Source organism: Oncorhynchus nerka, linkage group LG15 (genome assembly GCF_034236695.1).
Source record: "Oncorhynchus nerka isolate Pitt River linkage group LG15, Oner_Uvic_2.0, whole genome shotgun sequence".
NCBI classification, from domain to species: Eukaryota; Metazoa; Chordata; class Actinopteri; order Salmoniformes; family Salmonidae; genus Oncorhynchus; species Oncorhynchus nerka.
In genome coordinates, this window is record NC_088410.1 from 46,221,334 (window position 1) to 46,243,467 (window position 22,134).

A 22,134-nucleotide genomic window follows, 5' to 3' on the forward strand; every position below is an offset into this window, starting at 1 on the left:
AAGTGATGCAATCAGTCAGGATGCTCTCGATGGTGGAGCTGTAGAAACCTTTGAGAATCTGAGGACTCATGCCAAATATTTCAAATCAAATCCAATTTTATTGGTCACACACACATGATTAGTAGATGTTATTGCGAGTGTGGCAATGCTTGTGCTTCTAGTTCCGACAGTGCAGTAATATCTAACAAGTAATCTAATACATTCACAATGACTACATTATACACACAAATGTAAAGGGAGGAATAAGAATATGTGCATATAAATATATGGATGAGCGACGACCGTGCGGCATAGGCAAGATGCAGTAGATGGTATAGAATACAGTAAATACAAATGAGATGAGTAATGTAGGATATGTAGACATTATTAAAGTGGCGTTATTTAAATTGACTATTGATACCTTTTATTAAATCAGTTTATTACATTTATTAAAGTGGCCAGAGATTTGAGTCTGTATGTTGGCAGCAGCCACTCAATGTTAGTGGTGGCTGTTTAACCGTCTGATGGCTTTGAGATAGAAGCTTTTTTTTTGTCTCTTGGTCCCAGCTTTGATGCACCTGTACTGACCTCGCCTTCTGGATGATAGCGGGGTGAACATGCAGTGGCTCTGGTGGTTGTTGTCCTTGATGATCTTTTTGGCCTTCCTGTGACATCGGGTGCTATAGGTGTCCTAGAGGGCAGGTAGTTTGCCCCCGGTGATGCATTGTGTAGACCGCACTACCCTCTGGAGAGCCTTGCGGTTGTGGGTGGAGCAGTTGCCGTACCAGGCGGTGATATAGCCCGACTGGATGCTCTCGATTGTGCATCTGTAAAAGTGTAAGTGTTTTAGGTGACAAGCCACATTTCTTCAGCCTCCTGAGGTTGAAGAGGCGCTATTGCACCTTCTTCACCATGCTGTCTGTGTGGGTGGACTATTTTAGTTTGTCCGTGATGTGTACGCTGAGGAACTTAAAACTTTCACCTTCTCTAGTACTATACCGTCAATGGGGATAGGGGGGTGTTTGCTCTACTGATTCCTGAAGTCCATGATCATCTCCTTTGTTTTGTTGACATTGCGTGAGAGGTTGTTTTCCTGACACCACACTCCGAGGGCCCTCACCACCTCCCTGTTGGCCGTCTCGTCGTTGTTGGTAATCAAGACTACCACTGTAGTGTCGTCTGCAAACTTGATGATTGAGTTGGAGGTGTGCATGGCCACGCAGTCATGAGTGAACAGGGAGTACAGGAAGGGGCTGAGAATGCACCCTTGTGGGACCCCACAGTGTTGAGGATCAGCTGAGTGGTGATGATGTTTTCTACCCTCACCACCTGGGGGCAACCTGTCAGAATGTCCAAGACGTCGATGTCCGCGACGGGGCTGGTTTTCTATTTGCAATCCGTGATTGACTGTAGACCCTGCCACATGTGTCTTGTGTTTGTGTCGTTGATTTGCGACTCTACTTTGTCTCTATACTTAAGCTTTGCTTGTTTGATTGCCTTGTGGAGGGAATAGCTACACTGTTTGTATTCGGTCATGTTTCCAGTCATCTTGCCATGATTAAAAGCGGTGGTTCGCGCTTTCAGTTTTGCACGAATGCTGCCATCAATCCACGGTTTATGGTTAGGGAAGGTTTTAATAGTCACAGTGGGTACAATATCACCGATGCACTTGCTAATAAACTCGCTCACTTGAGTCAGCATATACGTCAATGTTGTTGGCTGAGGCTACCCGGAACATATCCCAGTCCACGTGATCAAAGCAATCTTGAAGCGTGGAATGCGATTGGTCAGACCAACATTGGATAGACCTGAGCACGGGTGTTTCCTGTTTGAGTTTCTGTCTATAGGCTGGGAGCAACAAAATGGAGTCATGGTCAGATATGCTGAAGTGAGGGCGGGGGAGGACTTTGTATGCATTGTGGAAATTGGAGTAGCAATGGTCCAGAATGCTACCAGCTTGTGTCATGCATTCGATATGCTGTTAGAATTTACGAAGACTTCTCAGTCGTTCTCAGATTAGCTTTGTTAAAATCCCCAGCTACAATAAATGCAGCCTCAGGATCAATTGTTGCCAGTTTACATAGAATCCAGTGAAGTTCTTTCAGGGCTTTCAAGGTGTCTGCTTGGGGGGGGGGGGGGGAATCATGAGAGATACACACCCGCCCTTCTTCTTACCAGAGAGATGTTAGTTTCTCTTGGCGTGATGCGTGAAGAAACCGGCTGGCTGTACCGATTCTGACAACATATTCCGAGTGTGCATGTTTCAGTGAAACAGAATGTTGCAATCTTGGATGTCTCACTGGATTGCAACTCGTGCCCTAATTTCGTCCACCTTGTTGTCTAGAGATTGGACATTGGCAAGTAATTTGTTCGGAAGCGGTGCATGGTGTGCTAGCCTTCTAAGTCTGACCAGGAGGCCACTCCGTCTGCCTCTCCTGCGGCGACCACATTGTTTTGGGCCAGCCTCTGGAATAAGATCCCATGTCCAGGGTGGAGGTCCGATCAAAGATTTGCTTCAGGAAAGTTGACATCACTTTTATATCCAGTAGTTCTTCCCGGCTGTATTTAATAACACTTGAGATTTTCTGGGCTAACAATGTAAGAAATAATACATACAAAAACATATTACTGCATAGTTTCCTAAGGACCTGACGCGAGGCAAACATCTCTGTCGGCGCCATAACTACTATTTTCAGTCTCCTGAGGGGGTATAGGTTATGTAGTGGCCTCTTCACAACTGTCTTGGTGTTCTTGGACCGTGTTAGTTTGTTGGTGATGTGGACACCAAGGAACTTGAAGTGCTCAACCTGCTCCACTACAGCCCCGTCAATTAAAATGGGGGCGTGTTCGATCCTACTTTTCCTGTAGTCCACAATCATCTCCTTTGTCTTGATCATGTTTAGGGAGAGGTTGTTGTCCTGGCACCACACAGCCAGGTCTCTGACCTCCTCCCCATAGGCTATCTCGTCATTGTCTGTGATTAGGTCTACCACTGTTGTGTCCTCTGCAAACTTAATGATGGCGTGGTCGTGCCTGGCCATGCAGTCATGAGTGAACAGGGAGTACAGGAGGGGACTGAGCACACACTCCTGAGGGGCCCCCGTGTTGAGGATCAGCGTGGCGGATGTGTTGTTACCTACCTTTACCACCTGGGGGTGGCCCATCAGGAAGTCCAGGATCCAGTTGCAGAGGGAGGTGTTTAGTCCCAGGGTCCTTAGCTTAGTGGTGAGCTGAGGGCACTATGGTGTTGAATGCTGAGCTGTAGTCAATGACTAGCATTCTCACATAGGTGTTCCTTTTGTCCAGGTGTGAAAGGGCAGTGTGGAGTGCAATAGAGATTGCATCATCTGTGGCTCTGTTGGGGCGGTATGCAAATTGTAGTGGGTCTAGGGTTTCCTGGATGATGGTGTTGATGTGAGCCATGACCAGCTTTTGGAAGCACTTCATGGCTACAGACGTGAGTGCTATGGGTCGGTAGTCATTTAGGCAGGTTACCTTAGTGTTCTTGGGCACAGGGACTATGGTTGTCTGCTTGAAACATGTTGGTATTACAGACTCAGACAGGGAGAGGTTGAAAATGTCAGTGAAGACACTTTGCCTGTTGGTCAGCGCATGCTCGGAGTGCACGTCCTGGTAATCCAACTGACCCTGCAGCCTTGTGAATGTTGACCTGTTCAAAGGCCTTACTCACATCGGCTGCGGAGTGCGTGATCACACAGTTGTCCAGAACAGCTGGTGCTCTCATGCATGCTTCATTGTTGCTTGTCTCAAAGCGAGCATAGAAGTAATTTAGCTAGTGTGGTAGGCTCGTGTCACTGGGCAGCTCACAGCTGTTTCCCTTTGTAGACTGTAATAGTTTGAAAGCTATGCCACATCCGACAAGTGTCGGAGCCAGTGTAGTACGATTCAATCTTAGTCCTGTATTGATGTATTGCCTGTTTGATGGTTCGTCAGGAGGGCATAGCGGAACTTCTTATAAGCTTCCGGGTTAGAATCCCGCTCCTTGAAAGTGGCAGCTCTACCCTTTAGCTCATTGTAGATTTTGTCTTTATCCATGGCTTCTGGTTGGGGTATGTACGTACTGTCACTGTGGGAACAACGTCATTGATGCACTTATTGATGAAGCCAGTGACTGATGTGATGTACTCCTCAACGTCATCGGAAGAATCCTGGAACATATTCCAGTCTGTGCTAGCAAAACAGTCCTGTAGTTTAGCATCTGCTTCATCTGACCACTTTTTTACTGACTGAGTCACTGGTGCTTCCTGCTTTAGTTTTTGCTTGTAAGCTGGAATAAAGGAGGATATAATTATGGCCAGATTTGCCAAATGTAGGGCGAGGGAGAGCTTTGTCCGTGTCTCTGTGTGTGGAGTAAAGGTTGTCTAGAGTTTTTTCCCCTCTGGTTGCACATTTAACATGATGTTAGAAATGAGGTAAAACTTATTTGAGTTTTCCTGCATTAAAGTCCCCGGCCACTAGGAGCGCCGCCTCTGGGTGAGCATTTTCCTGTTTACTTATGGCCCTATGCAGCTTATTGAATGTGGTCTTAGTACCAGCATCGTTTTTTGGTGGTATGTAGACAGCTACATATCACCACCAGCTAATACAGATGAAAACTCTCTTGGTAAATAGTGTGGTCTACAGCTTATCATGAGATACTCTACCTCAGGCGAGCAAAACCTTGAGACTTCCTTAGATTTCGTGCACCAGCTGTTGTTTACAAATATACATAGACCGTCACCCTTAGTCTTACCAGAGGCCGCTGTACTATCCTTGTATATTTTCAATATAATTTAGCTCATAGACTTTTGTTTACTTACAACGTATCTTGGCAATCTATTTAATAAGAACATGATGAGCTAGATGGTTCTCCATCCCTGTTCCAGGAGAATTACCCTCCTATAGGTTTTTGCTCCAACCCCAGTTGTAACTAACTTGATTCAGTTCATCAACGAGCTATTTATTAGAATCAGGTGCGCTAGATTAGGGTTGGAGTGAAAATCAACAGGACAGTGGCTCTCCAGGAACAGGGTTGGAGAATCCTTAGCTAGACAATGTACAACCTGAGTGTGAACAGAATGTAAAATGCAATAATGGACTGATGAGTGGTCATGAATGTTGTGTATGAGAATAGACAGCAGAATGTTATTATGTACACAATGCCTTTGTTTAAAGGTGCGTGCACTGATCACATAATCCATCCTCCTCATTGGTTAATAACATCTCAATTGATGGTCCTCGTTGGTGGATGGCCTGTGTAATAATACTACCCTTTGAGCAGGCAGATGGAGAGATCCCTGGAAACAGCCATGTCTTCTCCTCTTTCAATATTAAAATAAACCGTCTTATTCATGATGCACTCCTATACACTGTCGTTTTCCTTCCTAGAGCAAAAATAACCCGCTCCCTTTAACCAGGGATGGAACAATGAGTGCTGATTTTCCTCTACATGTGCATACCGTGCTCCAGATGATGGGCTGTATTTGTTTGCAAAATTTGTTTATGGAAGTTTAGATTCATCAAGCACTGATTCTTCAGACTGACACGCAACATCCACCCCATGAATGCAGACAGAACTCCTTCAACCAAGGTGTGGCTTTTTATAAGTTAGGCAATTGTAACATTTGTTATCAACCATCAGATGTAGTGAAGTGTTCTTTTAGCCTGACTACTTTGTATTTTAGAAACGTCCAATTTTGGGATTTCAAACATTATGGTCTCTTTTTGTATGCTTTGAAGGGTTGATGTCAATTCCAGCCTGATTCAGTCACTTTGGGAAATTAATTGAACATTTTCTATTTCGTTTTTGGGTCATCCGGTACCGAAACTGCTCCCTCTACAATGGAAAATCCCGACTGTTATTTTTATTTTGTCTCTTTTTGCAGTGTCCACTGAAACCACAGACATATCAAGGAAATTAATACATTCAAAGCAAATAACTTCACTACTGCTTCCACCTGTCCCTTTGGATCCTGCTTTTGCATGAATCACATTGCTCTACCTTGTGCCTGCAGTATCCAACATCATTCTAAGTGTCCCAAACAATGTCTATTTCCTGTGGCCGGTAGTGACAGGAGGGGAAGGCCTTGGGGCCTCAGAACTTCTCCACTCTCAATCTGTCCGTGTCTGAAATCCTCTACTGCCTCTGTACGGCCTTGTACTATCTGGACCATTATGTTCTGGGACATGTTCTTCGATACATGACTAAGTTTTCATCACGTCTCATCTACACTGGCCGGCCCGTGTTCCAGTCCTGTATCTGTCGAGCGCTACCTGGCGGTGGTCCATCCTGTGATCTTCCTGAAGTACAAACTTACACCGGATCTTACCCAGTTGTTTGGGATACCTAAGCGCCGTAGGCATAGATGCAGAAGGCATGCTGGCGTCCTGGTGAGACTGAGACGGAGAGAAAATCTAACGGCACTCCCCTACGTTTTATTGGCAAATGTCCAGTCACTCGAGAATAAGATGGATGAGCTTCGTTCGGGAGTCTCCTATTAAAGAGGCTTGAAAGCTGCAATATTCTGTGCTTTACAGAGTCTTAGCTGACTGAATCTATGGATATACAACTCAGTGGTTTCTCCATGCAGCATCATGATCAGATGGTGGCTTTGGGCAAGTCCAAAGGGGGAGAGGTGTATACAATAACTGGTGCGCGGCTTCCAGTGAGAAGAAAATCTGAAGATTTTTCTCACTTGACATAGAATACCTCATGGTAAACTGCAGAACTTTTTATCTACCAAGATCGATCTCATCTGTAATTATCACTGTTGCCTACATCCCACAAAAAGCAAACACCACCTGCCATTAAATGAACTGTATGGGCCCATAAACAAACAAGAAACCGCACACCCAGAGGTGGCGTTTCTTGTGGGCAGAAATTTTAACGAGGAAAGACTAAGATCCATTCTACCTAACTTCTACCAACATGTCTCCATGTGCCACAAGGGGCGCCAAAACTATGGACCACTTTTATTCTACCCACAGAAACACATACAAGGTCCTCCCTTGACCTCCCTTCGGCAAATCAGACCAAGACTCTATCCTCCTGCTTCCTGATTACAAACAAAAGCTCAAACAGTAAGTACCAGTGAATCGCTCAGAATGGAAGTAGTCTGATGAAGTACAGAATGGGATGTGTACAGAATGGGATATGTACAGAATGGGATATGTACAGAATGGGATATGTACAGAATGGGTTATGTACAGAATGGGATATGTACAGAATGGGTTGTGTACAGAATGGGATATGTACAGAATGGGATATGTACAGAATGGGTTATGTACAGAATGGGATATGTACAGAATGGGATATGTACATATTCTGTACACATCCCATTCTGTACTTCATCAGACTACTTCCATTCTGAGCGATTCACTGGTACTTACTGTTTGAGCTTTTGTTTGCTATGCTTTATCTTGGCCAGGTCGCAGTTGCAAATGAGAACTTGTTCTCAACTAGCCTACCTGGTTAAATAAAGGTGAAATAAAAAAAATAAAAAATAAAAATGTACAGAATGGGTTATGTACAGAATGGGATATGTACAGAATGGGTTGTGTACAGAATGGGATATGTACAGAATGGGATATGTACAGAATGGGGTATGGGCACAAAGATCATCTGCCAGGCACCAAGATCATCTGCCAGGGCACCAAGATCATCTGCAAGGGCACCAAGGCCATTAATTAAAATAGACAATTAAATTGATTAAAAAACCAAAAAACACACCAAAAAACACAAGCTATTTGTTTAGAAAAACACAAGCGATGTAAATGTACATAAATAATTAGCATACTTATCAAAGTGTAAGTGCTAGACTATGTATATTAGCTACAGCCTTTCATGTCCATACCACACCGATGCTGACATGAGAGGCGATAGAAAATGTAGCCAAACTTTAATGAGACGTTTAATTATATATATATGGTGTTTGGCCTATATATATATATATATATAGGCCAAACACCAGTCATATTTCACAGATATAATGTAGGATAATTAACATTAACATCGCACACCTTGCAATCTGAGCAGAGGCAGTCAGCATGTAAACAAATATTGTTTTATTTAATTTTTTACCTAGATGGGTTTTTTTTTTAAAAAAAAAAATTATGAGCCAAGTCTTTCCTTGTTTCAACGTTACCTAAGAAAAATCTGACCATATTTATTTTATAAACACTTCCTCATATGCCATTGAAACCAGCATTTCTCTCATGTTCTATTGCGATTCCACTTCCTTTCATTGTCCAGTAGCCAAAGGCATAATAGTAATATTACATTTCTCCTCTAAATTTCAAGTCCATATTTTCATCTCTGTCACATGAAACCACTAAAGGTGGGCTGTAGCATTTACTTTTACTTTTTTCAAATAGACAATCAATCTCACTATAGGCGACAAACTTTTCCAGTTTATCCTGGTGTTGTGGTTACAGCCTGCAGAGGGCGATAGAGAGTCAAGGGCCAGGGTCACCAATAATTACTTTAATGCTCAACCAAAGAGGAATATTTATTAAATAAATACTTTTTGGCACCTAACTAGGCCCACATACAGTGCTTCTTTTTTATATGGTCAGTATGAAAATATTTTTTAAAGCTGGGATTTGGGGTGAAAAAAGCTGTTGGCCCTTGTATAAATACATAAGGGGTTGAACAGGACAGAGGACCAGCTCACTGGCTAATATGGAACTTGATAACACTCCTTTGTGTGTGTGTGGGAGAGTGAGTGAGTGAGAGACTGGATTCTTTATAACTCTGTCTTGGGTAAAGTCCATCACATTAGTATTCTGCTTGTATCAGCTACAGGTGTAATTCACCTGCTGTGTTCGACATTGGATACAATATAGGACTCAAACTTGTTCTAACTTTCTACAACTGCAAGATCGCAGCTCCAAAGAGCAGGAGGAAACTGCATCCTCAGATTTTGAAAGCACATCTGACCAAACACAACTGAAGTATGCTGCTCCCTTCAGAAGCCATGACAGAAGATCGTGACAGCGATTTCTTCAAGAAAATGGCTTCCAAACATTCTCTCCGAGAAAAGGATTTCTCCTGTCCCGTGTGCAGTAATCTTCCGGGATCCTGTAATCCTGTCATGTAGCCACAGCTTTTGTAAAGTCTGTCTCAGTGAAATCTGGAAACAAAAGGATTCTCTGGAATGTCCAATTTGCAGCAGAATATCCTCAAAGGAAGAACCTCATCGTAACCTAATTGTAAAGGAACTGTGTGAGGCCTTCTTAGAGGAGAAGAATCGGAGAGATTCAGCAGGGCCTGAGGGGCTCTGCTTTCTGCACCACGATAAACTCAAACTCTTCTGTCTGAATGATAAACAGCCAGTGTGTTTTGTGTGTCATACTTCTAAAAAAAAACATGCAAACCACAATTTCTGTCCCATGGATGAAGCTGCACAGGATTTGAAGGTAGGGGGCTTATAATAACATTACCACAACATAATTCTGCTGACATTTTACACCAGAAGAAAAAGAAATGTTAGTGTTTACTTTCTCATCATACCTACAAACTCTGGTGTCCTTATGGACAGCATGTTTGCATTGTAGAATTGGTGAGTGTTTCATTCCCCACTCCTGTAGGTGTATATCGCACGTCTATTCTAAGCTCTTATGTCACTTTTAATGCTGTTGAAAGTAACTACAAACTAATAATCAGTAATCCGATTCATACAAAATAATAATAGCAGGTTGACCGTCTTCAATGCAGCGTCAATTTTCATATTCTAGGAGGAACTCAAGACTTTATTGATGCCCTTACAGAAGAAGTTTGAGATCTTCCATAAAGTGAAACTAGCCTGCCATCAAACAGTAACCCATATTAAAGGTGAGAATGTTGACTTATGTTGTCTAATGCCACAGTGCAATTTAACTGTAGCTGAATGGCTTTGTGCATTTGTGGATTAATTGTGAGAATTGCTGTGGTAATAATAGTATTTTACATATTCCTCCCGCTGTCTGCAGCTACAAGCAGAGGACACAGAAAGGCAGATTAAAGGGGAGTTTGAGAAGATACACCAGTTGCTTCGAGAGGACGAGGAGGCCAGGTTAGCTACTCTGAAGGAAGAAGAGGAGCAGAAGAGTGACTTGATGAAGAAGAAGATTGATGAGATGATCGGAGGGTTACATCACTTTCAGACACAATCAAAGCAATAGAGGAGGAGCTGAAAGCAGAAGATATCTCATTCCTTCAGGAAAAACCAATAACTCAATAATAAGCAGAAATGATTTGAGATATAAACTCAGCAAAAAAAGAAACGTCCCTTTTTCAGGACCCTGTCTTTCAAAGATTATTCGTACAAATCCAAATAAATAAACAGATCTTCATTGTAAAGGGTTTAAACACTGTTTCCCCTTGTTCAATGAACCATAAACAATTAATGAACATGCACCTATGGAACGGTCGTTAAGGCACTAACAGCTTACAGACGGTAGGCAATTAAGGTTACAGTTATGAAAACTTAGGACACTAAAGAGGCCTTTCTACTGACTCTGAAAAACACCAAAAGAAAGATGCAAAGGTTCCGTGCTCATCTGCGTGAATGTGACTTAGGCATGCTGCAAGGAGGCATGAGGACTGCAGATATGGCCAGGGCAATAAATTACAATGTCTGTACTGTGAGACGCCTAAGACAGCGCTACAGGGAGACAGGACAGACAGCTGATCATCCTCGCAGTGGCAGACCACGTGTAACAACACTTGCACAGGATCGGTACATCCGAACATCACACCTGCGGGACAGCTACAGGATGGCAACAACAACTGCCCAAGTTACACCAGGAACGCACAATCCCTCCATCATTGCTCAGACTGTCTGCAATAGGCTGAGAGGCTGGACTGAGGGCTTGTAGGCCTGTTGTAAAGGCAGGTCCTCACCAGGTCCTCACCAGACATCACCGGCAACAACGTCGCCTATGGGCACAAACCCACCGTCGCTGGACCAGACAGGACTGGCAAAAAATGATCCTCACCAGGGGTGATGGTCGGATTTGCATTTATTGTCAAAGGAATGAGCGTTACACCGAGGCCTGTACTCTGGAGCTTGATCGATTTGGAGGTGGAATGTCAGTGTTCTGCCATGGCCAGCAAAGAGCCTGGATCTCAATCCCAATGAGCACGTCTAGGACCTGTTGGATCTGAGGGTGAGGAATAGGGCCATTCCCCCCAGAAATGTCCGGGAACTCGCAGGTGCCTTGGTGGAAGAGTGGGTTAACATCTCTCAGCAAGAACGGGCAAACCTGGTGCAGTCCATGAGGAGGAGATGCACTGCAGTACTTAATGCAGCTGGTGGCCACACCAGATACTGACTGTTACTTTTGATTTAGACCCCCCCCCCCCCTTTGTTCAGGGACACATTATTCCATTTCTGTTTGTCACATGTCTGTGGAACCTGTTTAGTTTATGTCTCAGTTGTTGAATCTTATGTTCATACAAATATTTACATGTTAAGTTTAATAAATGCAGTTGACAGTGAGAGGACGTTTATTTTTTTGCTGAGTGTATTTATTGATGAACTGATTGCACAATGTCATCTCACAATCACATGTAGGATTTGGCACTTTATTTTGGGGTCCCTCCAATATGTATTATTTGTTACATCCTTCCAATCCATATGATACAGTAAAATACGTCTTAAACAACAGTCACTGATGCTTCAGCATTTGTCACTAAGGTTAGCTAGGTTAGGTGTACGGGATAGGGGTGAGGGTTAGATAACATGCTCAGTAGTTGCAAAACGCTATGGTGGTGGTTAGCTAAAGTTGCTAATTAGACAAGATGCCACTTTCGGGTCTGTTTTAAGTAATCCGACCATTTGTAACGTATCATACGCAATGCCTCTGAGGCCAGGCTGGATTACATGTCATGTATTATCATTATTTATTTTTTATTTGGTATTTTATTCTTCTGCATAACTACAAGGTCACAGTGAAAAGGTAAGTGACCTGCCTCTTCGCTCTCTCTTCTCTGAGGTTCTTAACCTAGGGTGCCAAGGATGTTCTTAACCCAACCCCACGGTTGAACTAACTCCTGAATATTCTTCCAGAGCCCAGTGCACACTGCCGGATCCAGAGAGGGTTTCAGGAGCACGGATCCATGTGGCCAAGCACCTTGACAACCTGCACAGATTTTGTGGGAAGATGCAGGACATTGTTGAAGTGTTTGCTCACTATAGTAAGTATAATTGTATTGCTGCAATTGACAAGATGTTCAGTTACTAGCCATAGTTAATACATAATGCTACTTGATGCAAGTGTGAAACGTTGCTTGGCCCTGGTCTAAGCCCCAAATGTGCAGTTTGCAAATCCCCATTCAAAATCTCTGTTGTTCTCATTGTTTAGCTACCGTGACTCTGGATCCCAAGACTGCCCACCCATCTCTCATCTTGTCTGATGATCTGACCACTGTGAGACTTGGTGATGGGACGCAGAAGCATCCTGACAACCCAGAGAGGTTTTATAACAATAGAATGGTCCTGGGCTCTGACGGCTTTAACTCAGGGACACACATCTGGGATGTTGAGGTTGGGAACAGTGTAGACTGGACCCTGGGTGTGTTTACAGAGACTGTCCGGAGGGAGGGAGGAATACGCAGTGGACTCTGGGGTCTAAATTATAAATCAGGCGAATACAGGGCATATTCCCTAGCAAATTCAACCATTCACGTTGGGCCAGAGACCCTAGAGGATCCAGTGCAGCTGGACTGGGAAAGAGGAAAGCTGTCATTCTATGACCCTTTAAATAACTCACACCTACACACATTCACACACACTTTCGCTGAGAGAGTTTTTCCCTGCCTTGGTAATCAATGTAAACACCAGCCTCTAAAGACCTTGCCATGGCCTCTGTAACAGTGGAACAACATAGTTAGAGCTGATAGGCCTCTTGTCTAGGAACAGCACAGTTAGAGCTGATAAGGAAGTTATAATGTCTCATATCACAACTTTAAAGGTGAAATATGTAACCTATTGGGCGACCTGACCAACTTCACATAGAATGGTAAGTGTTAGATCTGCAATTCTCATTGAAGGAAAGTCTAAGAAGCGGAAGAGCTGATCTTTGTGCGCTACTTCTATGCTTCCTGTTCCTAAGTTTCGTTTTTGTATCTTTTACTTTCGGTCTTGTACACCAGCTTCAAACAGCTGAAAACACAATCTCTTTGGTTATGAAAAGATATTTCACAGCGGTTGAGATGGTACAATTATTCTCTACACTGTACATTGCTTGTTTTGTCACATAAACTGAAATTAGGCGAAATATTCGAATTTTGGCAACTAGGAAATGGGAGAGCGATTTCTGCACTTTGCGCCTTTAAATCGAGCGCCTACTGATATTATCAAAGACTTGACTGATTTGAACTTAATGCTTAAACTGTTGATAAAGCACGAGACTAAAACTGACACCTAGTCCCAAATGTAGTCGAGTATAATCACGTTTCTTATTTGTATTTTATAAGATTGATTTGTTAATTATTTGCTCTTATTGCCTTTAAGTATATGACCAATTCCATGGAAACACAGAGCCACACTGTAACTGTCATTCCCTATTACATGATTCAACCAAATACATTCTATTGTTTTGTTTTGTTTGGTCTATGAGAGTGGAATAAACACAGTTAAAGTTGATGCTGTTTTACCGTAACGTTTCATTCACCCACTAGCCTAACCCACTTCCACGATTCCATCTTCTCAAAACTAGTATAGCATACTTATCGACACAAAGTTTCTTCAGAAATATGTGCTTTTCCAGTTTAGACCGGTGGTGGTAGGAAAGTCTACAGCTTGCAGAGGGAGATGGAGAGTCACTGGCCAGGGTCAGGCAAGGGTCACCAATAACTCTCAGTTAGAGAGGAATATTCAGTAAATAAAGAATATTTGGCTCAACCTAACTGTGCTGAATTCAAGGATGTTGCATTGGAATGTCCCAACGTTTATTTCCACCTCTGATGTGTTTGTATATGGCAAGTGATAAGTCATCAAGGCATAAAATACTAAACAATACATGGGACTGGCTTTGTAGAACTGTGAATTCTGTCCTGGGTAAAGGCTCTCACACTGTAGAATTCAGCTTGTATCAGCTGCAGGTGTAATTTACCTGCTGTGTTCGACATTGTATACGATATAGGAATCAAAGTTATTCTAACTTTTGTTTTATGACTACAAGATAGCAACTCCCAAGAGAAAGATAAAACTGCATCAATATGAGATTTGAAAGCACACCTGGCTAAACAAGACTGAAGTATACTGCTCCCTTCAGACACAGTCAGAGCCGTAGAGGAGCTGAAAGCAGAAGGGATCCCATTCTTGCAGGTAAGAACCAACAGTTCTGTGACAAGAAGATATTATTTGAGATACATTTATCGATGAACTGATTTCATCTCATGTATTATGAGGATATATTACTCAGTTGGTCTTTGTGCTCCTACAGAACTATAAGACCTACTGTAGAAAAGGCCCATGGAGTTGGTGGAATAATCCTTTAATTCATTGCCACTTACTCAGCTGGGCCAGGGGCGCTTTAATTAGGTCAGGTGGAAATGTCCGACAGATCTCAACTCCATAAAAGGAGGACATTGCCATCGCCTGATCTCACTGCTTTCTCTTCCTTAACTCCGTCTGATCAAGAAGTTTTGTGGGTCCATGAATCCACCGACTCTGTTACCTTTCATCTGAACTATCTGTGGCGATCGAGGGAGTGGGCCATCATTTATTGCTTATAGTTATTACCGCGTAGCGAGCTTGGAGCGCACGCTTCAAACATATTGTGTAATGTGAATTGTCAATGATCATGGCCCTACGGATCCTCATAGGCCAATTATACAATCGATATGGTTAATATGTAATGAAATTAATTATATGTACACATGAAGACAATTGAAAGGGTGAAATGATTAACGTCATTGTTTGCTGAACTGATCGACTTTGATATCAAACTAATGGGGACTATAGATTGAATAACCATTCACTGTTTGTATTATTTCATGATTTATGATAAATAGTTACGAGCCTAAATGACTCGGTAGGGTAGCCTAGTGGTTAGAGCGTTGGACTAGTAACCGGAAGGTTGCAAGTTCAATCCCCGAGCTAACATGGTACAAATCTGTCGTTCTGCCACTGTTCCTAGGCCGTCATTGAAAATAAGAATGTGTTCTTAACTGATTGCCTAGTAAAATAAAGGTTAAAAAAACTCACGGATGATTACTATTGACTTCTTAATGAACTGTACTGTTGAATTCCCTAAATTATGTTAATAATGAATAATATGATTTGATCTTTGATTATGAATTTGATTGGATACATGTTATTTGTTTCCTTTGTGAAGTCTGACACGTGATCACCTGTTCACCTTCACTGTCAGTCATCCTACCTGTCCAGCTACCCACACAGATTCCACTAATCTTTCACCTACAGTGAAAGCAAGGTAAGTGATCTGCCACTTGTCTGTCTCTTATCCCTGGTTTTTGACCTAGGTTATTCTTAACCCAACCCCACATTTGAACTGACTCCTGAATATTCTTCCAGAGTCCAGTGCACACTGCCGGATCCAGAGAGAGTTTCAGGAGCACTGATCCATGTGGCCAAGCACCTTGACAACCTGATTCTGTGGGAAAAGTGTGTGTTTGCTCAATACAGTGACATAAGAATCAATAAACACGTTAATTTACTAACTGAAGATAATACATTCATTTACCAAAAAAAAACGAAAAACAAGGGCATAAACAGACCTCAATGTTTGATTGAGCATAGTTAAATGACAACATTAAAGGGTAAGTTCAGAATTTGACAACATGATGTTAGATGGTTGCTCACCCTGAACGTAGTATATTGACCAGGAGGAACTGTAATCCATGGCTCGGTTTTCTTTAAACAGCTGTGATGTTGAATCAACGTGGAAAACTGATTGGATTTGTAAAAAGTCATACATGTAAGGGCATTTCGTCTTTTTTTCACCCAACTTTTAACCTACAGTAGATCCAAAGACATGGTGATTTCACGTTGAATTCACGTTAGTCGACAACCAAATGCATATCAAAACTAGGCGTTGAACTGACGTCTGTGCCCAGTGGGTTAGTATAACTTACACTAAATGACCAAAAGTGTGGACACCTGCTCGTCGATCATCTCATTCCAAAATCATGGTCATGACTCAAGTAAAAGTGAAAGTCACCCAGTAAAATCCTACTTGAGTATAAGTCTAAAAGTATTTGTTTTAAAATATACTTAAATATCAAAAGTAAAAATATAAATAATTTCAAATTCCTTATATTAAGCAAACCAGACGGCACCATTTTCGTGTTTATTTATTTATTTACGGATTGCCAGGGGCACACCAACACTCAGACATCCTTTACAAACAAAGCATGTGTTTAGTGAGTCCGCCAGATCAGAGGCAGTAGGGATGACCAGGGATGTTCTCTTGATAAGAGTGTGAATCAGACAATTTTCCTGTCCTGCTTAGCATTCAAAATGTAACGAGTACTTTTGGGTGTCAGGGAAAATGTATGGAGTGAAAAGTATATCATTTTTAGTTTCCACTGCTCCAGAGTCCAATGGCGGTGAGCTTTAAACCACTCCAGCCGACACTTGGCATTGCGCATGGTGATCTTAGGCTTGTGTGCAGCTGCTCAGCCATGGAAACCCATTTCATAAAGCCCCCTAACAAACAGTTATTGTGCTGATGTTGCTTCCAGAGGAAATTTGGAACTCTGTAGTAAGTGTTACAACTGAAGACAGAAGATTGACAGAAGATTGTTATGCGCTATGTGCTTCAGCACTCTGCAGTCCCGTTCTGTGAGCTTGTTGCTCCTAGACGTTTCCACTTCACAATAACAGCACCTACAGTTGACCGGGGCAGCTCTAGCAGGGCAGAAATTAGATGAACTGACTTGTTGGAAAGGAGGCATCCTATAACGGTGCCACATTGAAAGTCACTGAGCTTTTCAGTAAGGCCATTCTACTTCCAATGTTTGTCTATGGCGATTGCATGGCTGTGTGTTAGCTTTAATACACCTATCAGCAATGGGTGTGGCTGAAATAGCCGGATCCATTCATTTAAAGGGGTGTCCACATACATTTGTATATAAAATGTACTGACTTTAGCCACCGCTAGCTAAAAATCTATGTGAGTGATCGCCAAATCAACTCCAAACTCAACATATGAAGTGTTGAACCAATGTTTCATGAGATGAAATAAAAGATCCCATACATTTTTCATATGCACAAAAAGCTTATTTCTCAAATGTTATAGACACATTTGTTTACATCCCTCTTAGTAAGCATTTCACTTTTGCCAAGACAATCCATCCACCTGATAGGTGTGGCATATCAAGAAGCTGATTGAACAGCGTGATCATGAAACAGGTGCACCTTGTGCTGGGGACAATAAAAGGCCACTAAAATGTACAGTTTTGTCACACAACACAATTCCACAGATGTCTCAAGTTTTGAGGGAGCGTGCAATTGGAATGCTGACTGCAGGAATGTCCGCCAGACGTGAGAGGTGCAACCTAAAAATGTGTAGACATCATTGGACAGGAAAAGGTGCAGAACTCGCTCAACATTAAAAATACATTGTTTTATTAGACAAGTTTAAAAGATTGACGTTTCGGCCTTCAATGGCCTTCTTCAGAATAATCAAAGGGAATGGACAAGTTCATATAGGGCATGGGGAAGATAATTGGGGATAAAACTCTTCAGCTGGTGGTGCTAATGAGAGACCATACAGGATAGTACTGGTGTGCTGTGGTCAATGTCTCCACCTAGTGATAAAATACAGGAGTGAAACCAATAAACAACAATTGGGGAAAACCGGACAAGCTTTTTTTCAACTACAGTAGGTGTAATTGATACACACCCACTACTATAATACATGTTGAATTTGTTGGGTATTGGGTACCAACTGGTTTGGACAACAGCTAGTAAGTTCCCTCCATGTGTAAACATTGTTATTATCATTGGCCAGTAAGGAGAATTCAGTAAAAACACAAGTCCAAATCCCTATCGCCACCCATGGCTTATTTAGGAAAGGGCCAATTGACTTGTGGTGGTATTGATGCGGTGGCAATGGGCCAACTGACGCGGTGGTGATGTTTACAAACACCAAAGATCCAGAGAGATGTTCTGGATCCATTCCTTAGATATTTTAGTCCCCAAAGGTCTTAATCTGGAGAAGGACTATAGTATGCTTTTGAGAAGGGCTCCATCCCTTAGATATTTTAGTCCCCAAAGGTCTTAATCTGGAGAAGGACTATAGTAATGCTTTTGAGAAGGGCTCCATCCCTTAGATATTTTAGTCCCCAAAGGTCTTAATCTGGAGAAGGACTATAGTAATGCTTTTGAGAAGGGCTCCATCCCTTAGATATTTTAGTCCCCAAAGGTCTTAATCTGGAGAAGGACTATAGTATGCTTTTGAGAAGGGCTCCATCCCTTTGTTGCTCCAGTGAAAACCCCATCCCCCCCATTTGTTCGTTCTTGGTTACACATGGAGGGAACTTACTAGCTCACTAGCTGTTGTCCAAACCAGTTGTTACCCAATACCCAACACATTCAACATGTATTATAGTAGTGGGTGTGTATCAATTACACCTACTGTAGTTGAACAAAGCTTGTCCGGTTCTTTGTTACATGCAATATGCTTTGGACAGAGGTTGCTATCCAGTTTTGTGCTAAAACAAAAGTATGGTTGAATGTATTCTGCCACTGTCTTCTTATTGTCTCAGCTTGAGGACTATATATATATATCCCGGTTGCAAGGCATATGAACTAACAGGTTATAGAGAAAACGACGCAATTATCACAACACATAAGTTGTAATATGGCTTTTTTTTCTTCTTCCCCAGTGATTTTACCCACACACCTCTACTGTTCTGGACTCCAAGACTGGCCACCCATCTCTAAATTTGTTTTAGGATTTGACCAGTGTGAGACTTGGGCATGGGACATATCAGCTTCTTAACAATGCAGAATGGTTCTGGGCACTGAGGGCTTTAACTCCGGGACAAACAACGGAGATGTTGAGGTTGGGGCCAGTTTATGCTGGTTCCTGGGTGTGATCACAGAGTCTGCCCCGAGGAAAGGAGTCATACCCAGTAGATTCGTGTTTATATTATAATGGAGCTTTTTCTGACTACTCAGAAGAATCCCCACCAAAGCCAGACAGACACCACAGAGGATCAGAGTGCAGCTGGACAGGGACAGAAGAAAGACCCTATTAAAAACACACATTCACAGAAACTTTAACCGAGACTGTCTTTCCCTGCTTTTCTCATGTCTGTGAATGCCAGCCTCTAAAGATCTTGCCATGGCCTCTATAAAATAACAGCACAAAGAGTGGATAATGTCTCTTACTAGTTTTATTCATTTGAACTTCATGCTAAAATGTCTTCTGCCTATCAATGGAACAGCAGTATATGGTCATGTGTCTTACCAAAGCATCACATCAACCTACAATCCTAACCCACTATGACAACCCCATTATTTCATGTTCTCTCAATAGTGAAACAGAACTGTTGCAAGCATACGATGTTTCTTCAGAAGTGCTGTGTTGTAGGTACATTATGTAGATGGAGCCTGTAGAGGGGAGATGGAGTCGCAGGCCAGGGGTCAGAGCCAATAGCCCAGCAGTAATCAATGCTTAACCCACTTATGGTTTTCTATCATGTGGTCAATATATACATTCTCCAAGTTGAAGAATCTCAACAATGTTAAGTGTTAAGGATTTGATGCAAACAATTGCATAAGACAATAAGGGTCTGTCTTTCTAGTATGAAAATGGATAGTACATTTACTAATTGTATCATATTACCAATGGTTGAAAAAGTACTTATTTGTCATACTTGAGTAAAAGTAAAGATAACTTGATAGAAAATTACTCAATTAAAAGTGAGTCACCCAGTAAAATCCTAATTGAGTCAAAGTATTTTGTTTTAAATATACTTAAGCATCAAAAGTAAATTTAATAGCTAAAATATACTTAAGTATCAAAAGAAAAACTATAAATCATTTCAAATTCCTTATATTAAACATGCCAGACTGAACCATTTTCTGGTCTTTTTTCAAATGTACGGATAGCCAGGGACACACTCCAACACTCAGACATCATTACAGATAGATAGCCAGGGACACACTCCAACACTCAGACATCATTACAGATAGATAGCCAGGGACACACTCCAACACTCAGACATCATTACAGATAGATAGCCAGGGACACACTCCAACACTCAGACATCATTACAGATAGATAGCCAGGGACACACTCCAACACTCAGACATCATTACAGATAGATAGCCAGGGACACACTCCAACACTCAGACATCTTTACAGATAGCCAGGGACACACTCCAACACTCAGACATCATTACAGATAGATAGCCAGGGACACACTCCAACACTCAGACATCATTACAGATAGATAGCCAGGGACACACTCCAACACTCAGACATCATTACAGATAGATAGCCAGGGACACACTCCAACACTCAGACATCATTACAGATAGATAGCCAGGGACACACTCCAACACTCAGACATCATTACAGATGGATAGCCAGGGACACACTCCAACACTCAGACATCATTACAGATAGATAGCCAGGGACACACTCCAACACTCAGACATCATTACAGATGGATAGCCAGGGACACACTCCAACACTCAGACATCATTACAGATAGATAGCCAGGGACACACTCCAACACTCAGACATCATTACAGATGGATAGCCAGGGACACACTCCAACACTCAGACATCATTTACAAACAAAGCATGTGTGTTTAGTGAGTCCGCCAGATCAGAGGCAGTAGGAATGACAGGGGATGTTCTCTTGAATTGGACAATTTTCCATTCCTGCAAAGCATTCAAAATGTAACAAGTACTTTTGGGTGTCAGGTAATATGTATGGAGTAAAAAGTACATTATTTTCTTTAGGAATGTAATGAAGTAAAAGTAGAATTTTTCCAAAATATAGATAGTAGTACAGATACCTTAAACTACATAAGAAGTATTTTTACTTAAGTACTTTACACCACTGCATATTACGAATCATTATTAATTCAACAGCTAAATGTAAAAAAAATCTAATGATATTGCTGGAGTGAGGTAAAAAAAAAAAAAAAAAAAGAAGTTATGACAGTTTATGACAAAATAGATGTCTCTTTGGTTTCACTCTAAATTCAAGTTCAAGTCCAATGTAAGGAGTTAACGAGAAACTTAATAGGCTACAGATACATCCTGCCTATCTCCATCTGCGGTTGAAGTTTCTTCACTCCCAAGTTCACTTAACACATGCAACACAATAAAGGAGGTATTATATTGTGGCTGTGTTAATTCATCTTTGTTTTGAAAGGGAAGACTATGCCTTTCTGTGAAGTCTACATGTCAGGGTTCCACAACTGGCAGTTTTTTTTTTGGGGGGGGGCCTCAAGTTTTCCTATATATAAGTTTTCATATATATAAATGCAACATTTAAAGTGTTGGTGCCATGTTTCATGAGCTGAAACAAAATTTCTCTGAAATTGCACAAAAAGCTTATTTCTCTCAAATTTTGTACACAAATTTGTTTATATCCCTGTTAGTGAGCATTTAACCTTTGCCAAGATAACCCATCCACCTGACAGGTGTGGCATATCAAGAAGCTGATTAAACAGGTGCACCTTTTGCTGGGGACAATAAAAGGCCACTATAAAATGTGCAGTTTTGTCACACAACACAATGCCACAGATGTCTCAAGTTGAGGGAGCGTGCAATTGGCATGCTGACTGCAGGAATGTCCACCAGATCTGTTGCCAGAGAACTGAATGTTAATTTCTACCTTAAGCCACCTGCAATGTTGTTTTAGAGAATTTGGCAGTACGTCCAACGGGTCTCAACCGCAGACCATCAAATTGTATTTGTCACATGCGCGAAATACAAAAAGCCCTTAACCAACAATGCAGTTCAGGAAATGGGGTTAAGAAAATATTTACAAAAAAAAACAAAAGTTTTAAAAAATCTAATCAAATACAGAGTCGGTACAGAGTCAATGTGCGAGGGTACAGGTTAAGCGAGGTAATTTGTAAAGTGACTATGCATTGATAATAAACAGCGGGTAGCAGCAGTGTAAAAACAAGGAGGGAGGGGGAGGTCAATGTAAATAGTCCGGGTGGCCAT

General features: G+C 41.9%; 1 long non-coding RNA gene and 1 pseudogene across 1 annotated transcript; both read left to right on the forward strand.

The window, feature by feature from the left end:
• The first annotated feature begins 8,722 nt into the window (after positions 1 to 8,722).
• Positions 8,723 to 11,083, forward strand: LOC115142794 (uncharacterized). Its single transcript, XR_003865561.2, has 3 exons — positions 8,723 to 9,396; positions 9,748 to 9,811; positions 9,949 to 11,083. It is a non-coding gene; the product is annotated as an uncharacterized LOC115142794 (long non-coding RNA).
• A 312-nt stretch (positions 11,084 to 11,395) lies between these two features.
• On the forward strand, positions 11,396 to 15,587 carry LOC115143732 (erythroid membrane-associated protein-like; annotated as a pseudogene).
• Positions 15,588 to 22,134: the final 6,547 nt, after the last annotated feature.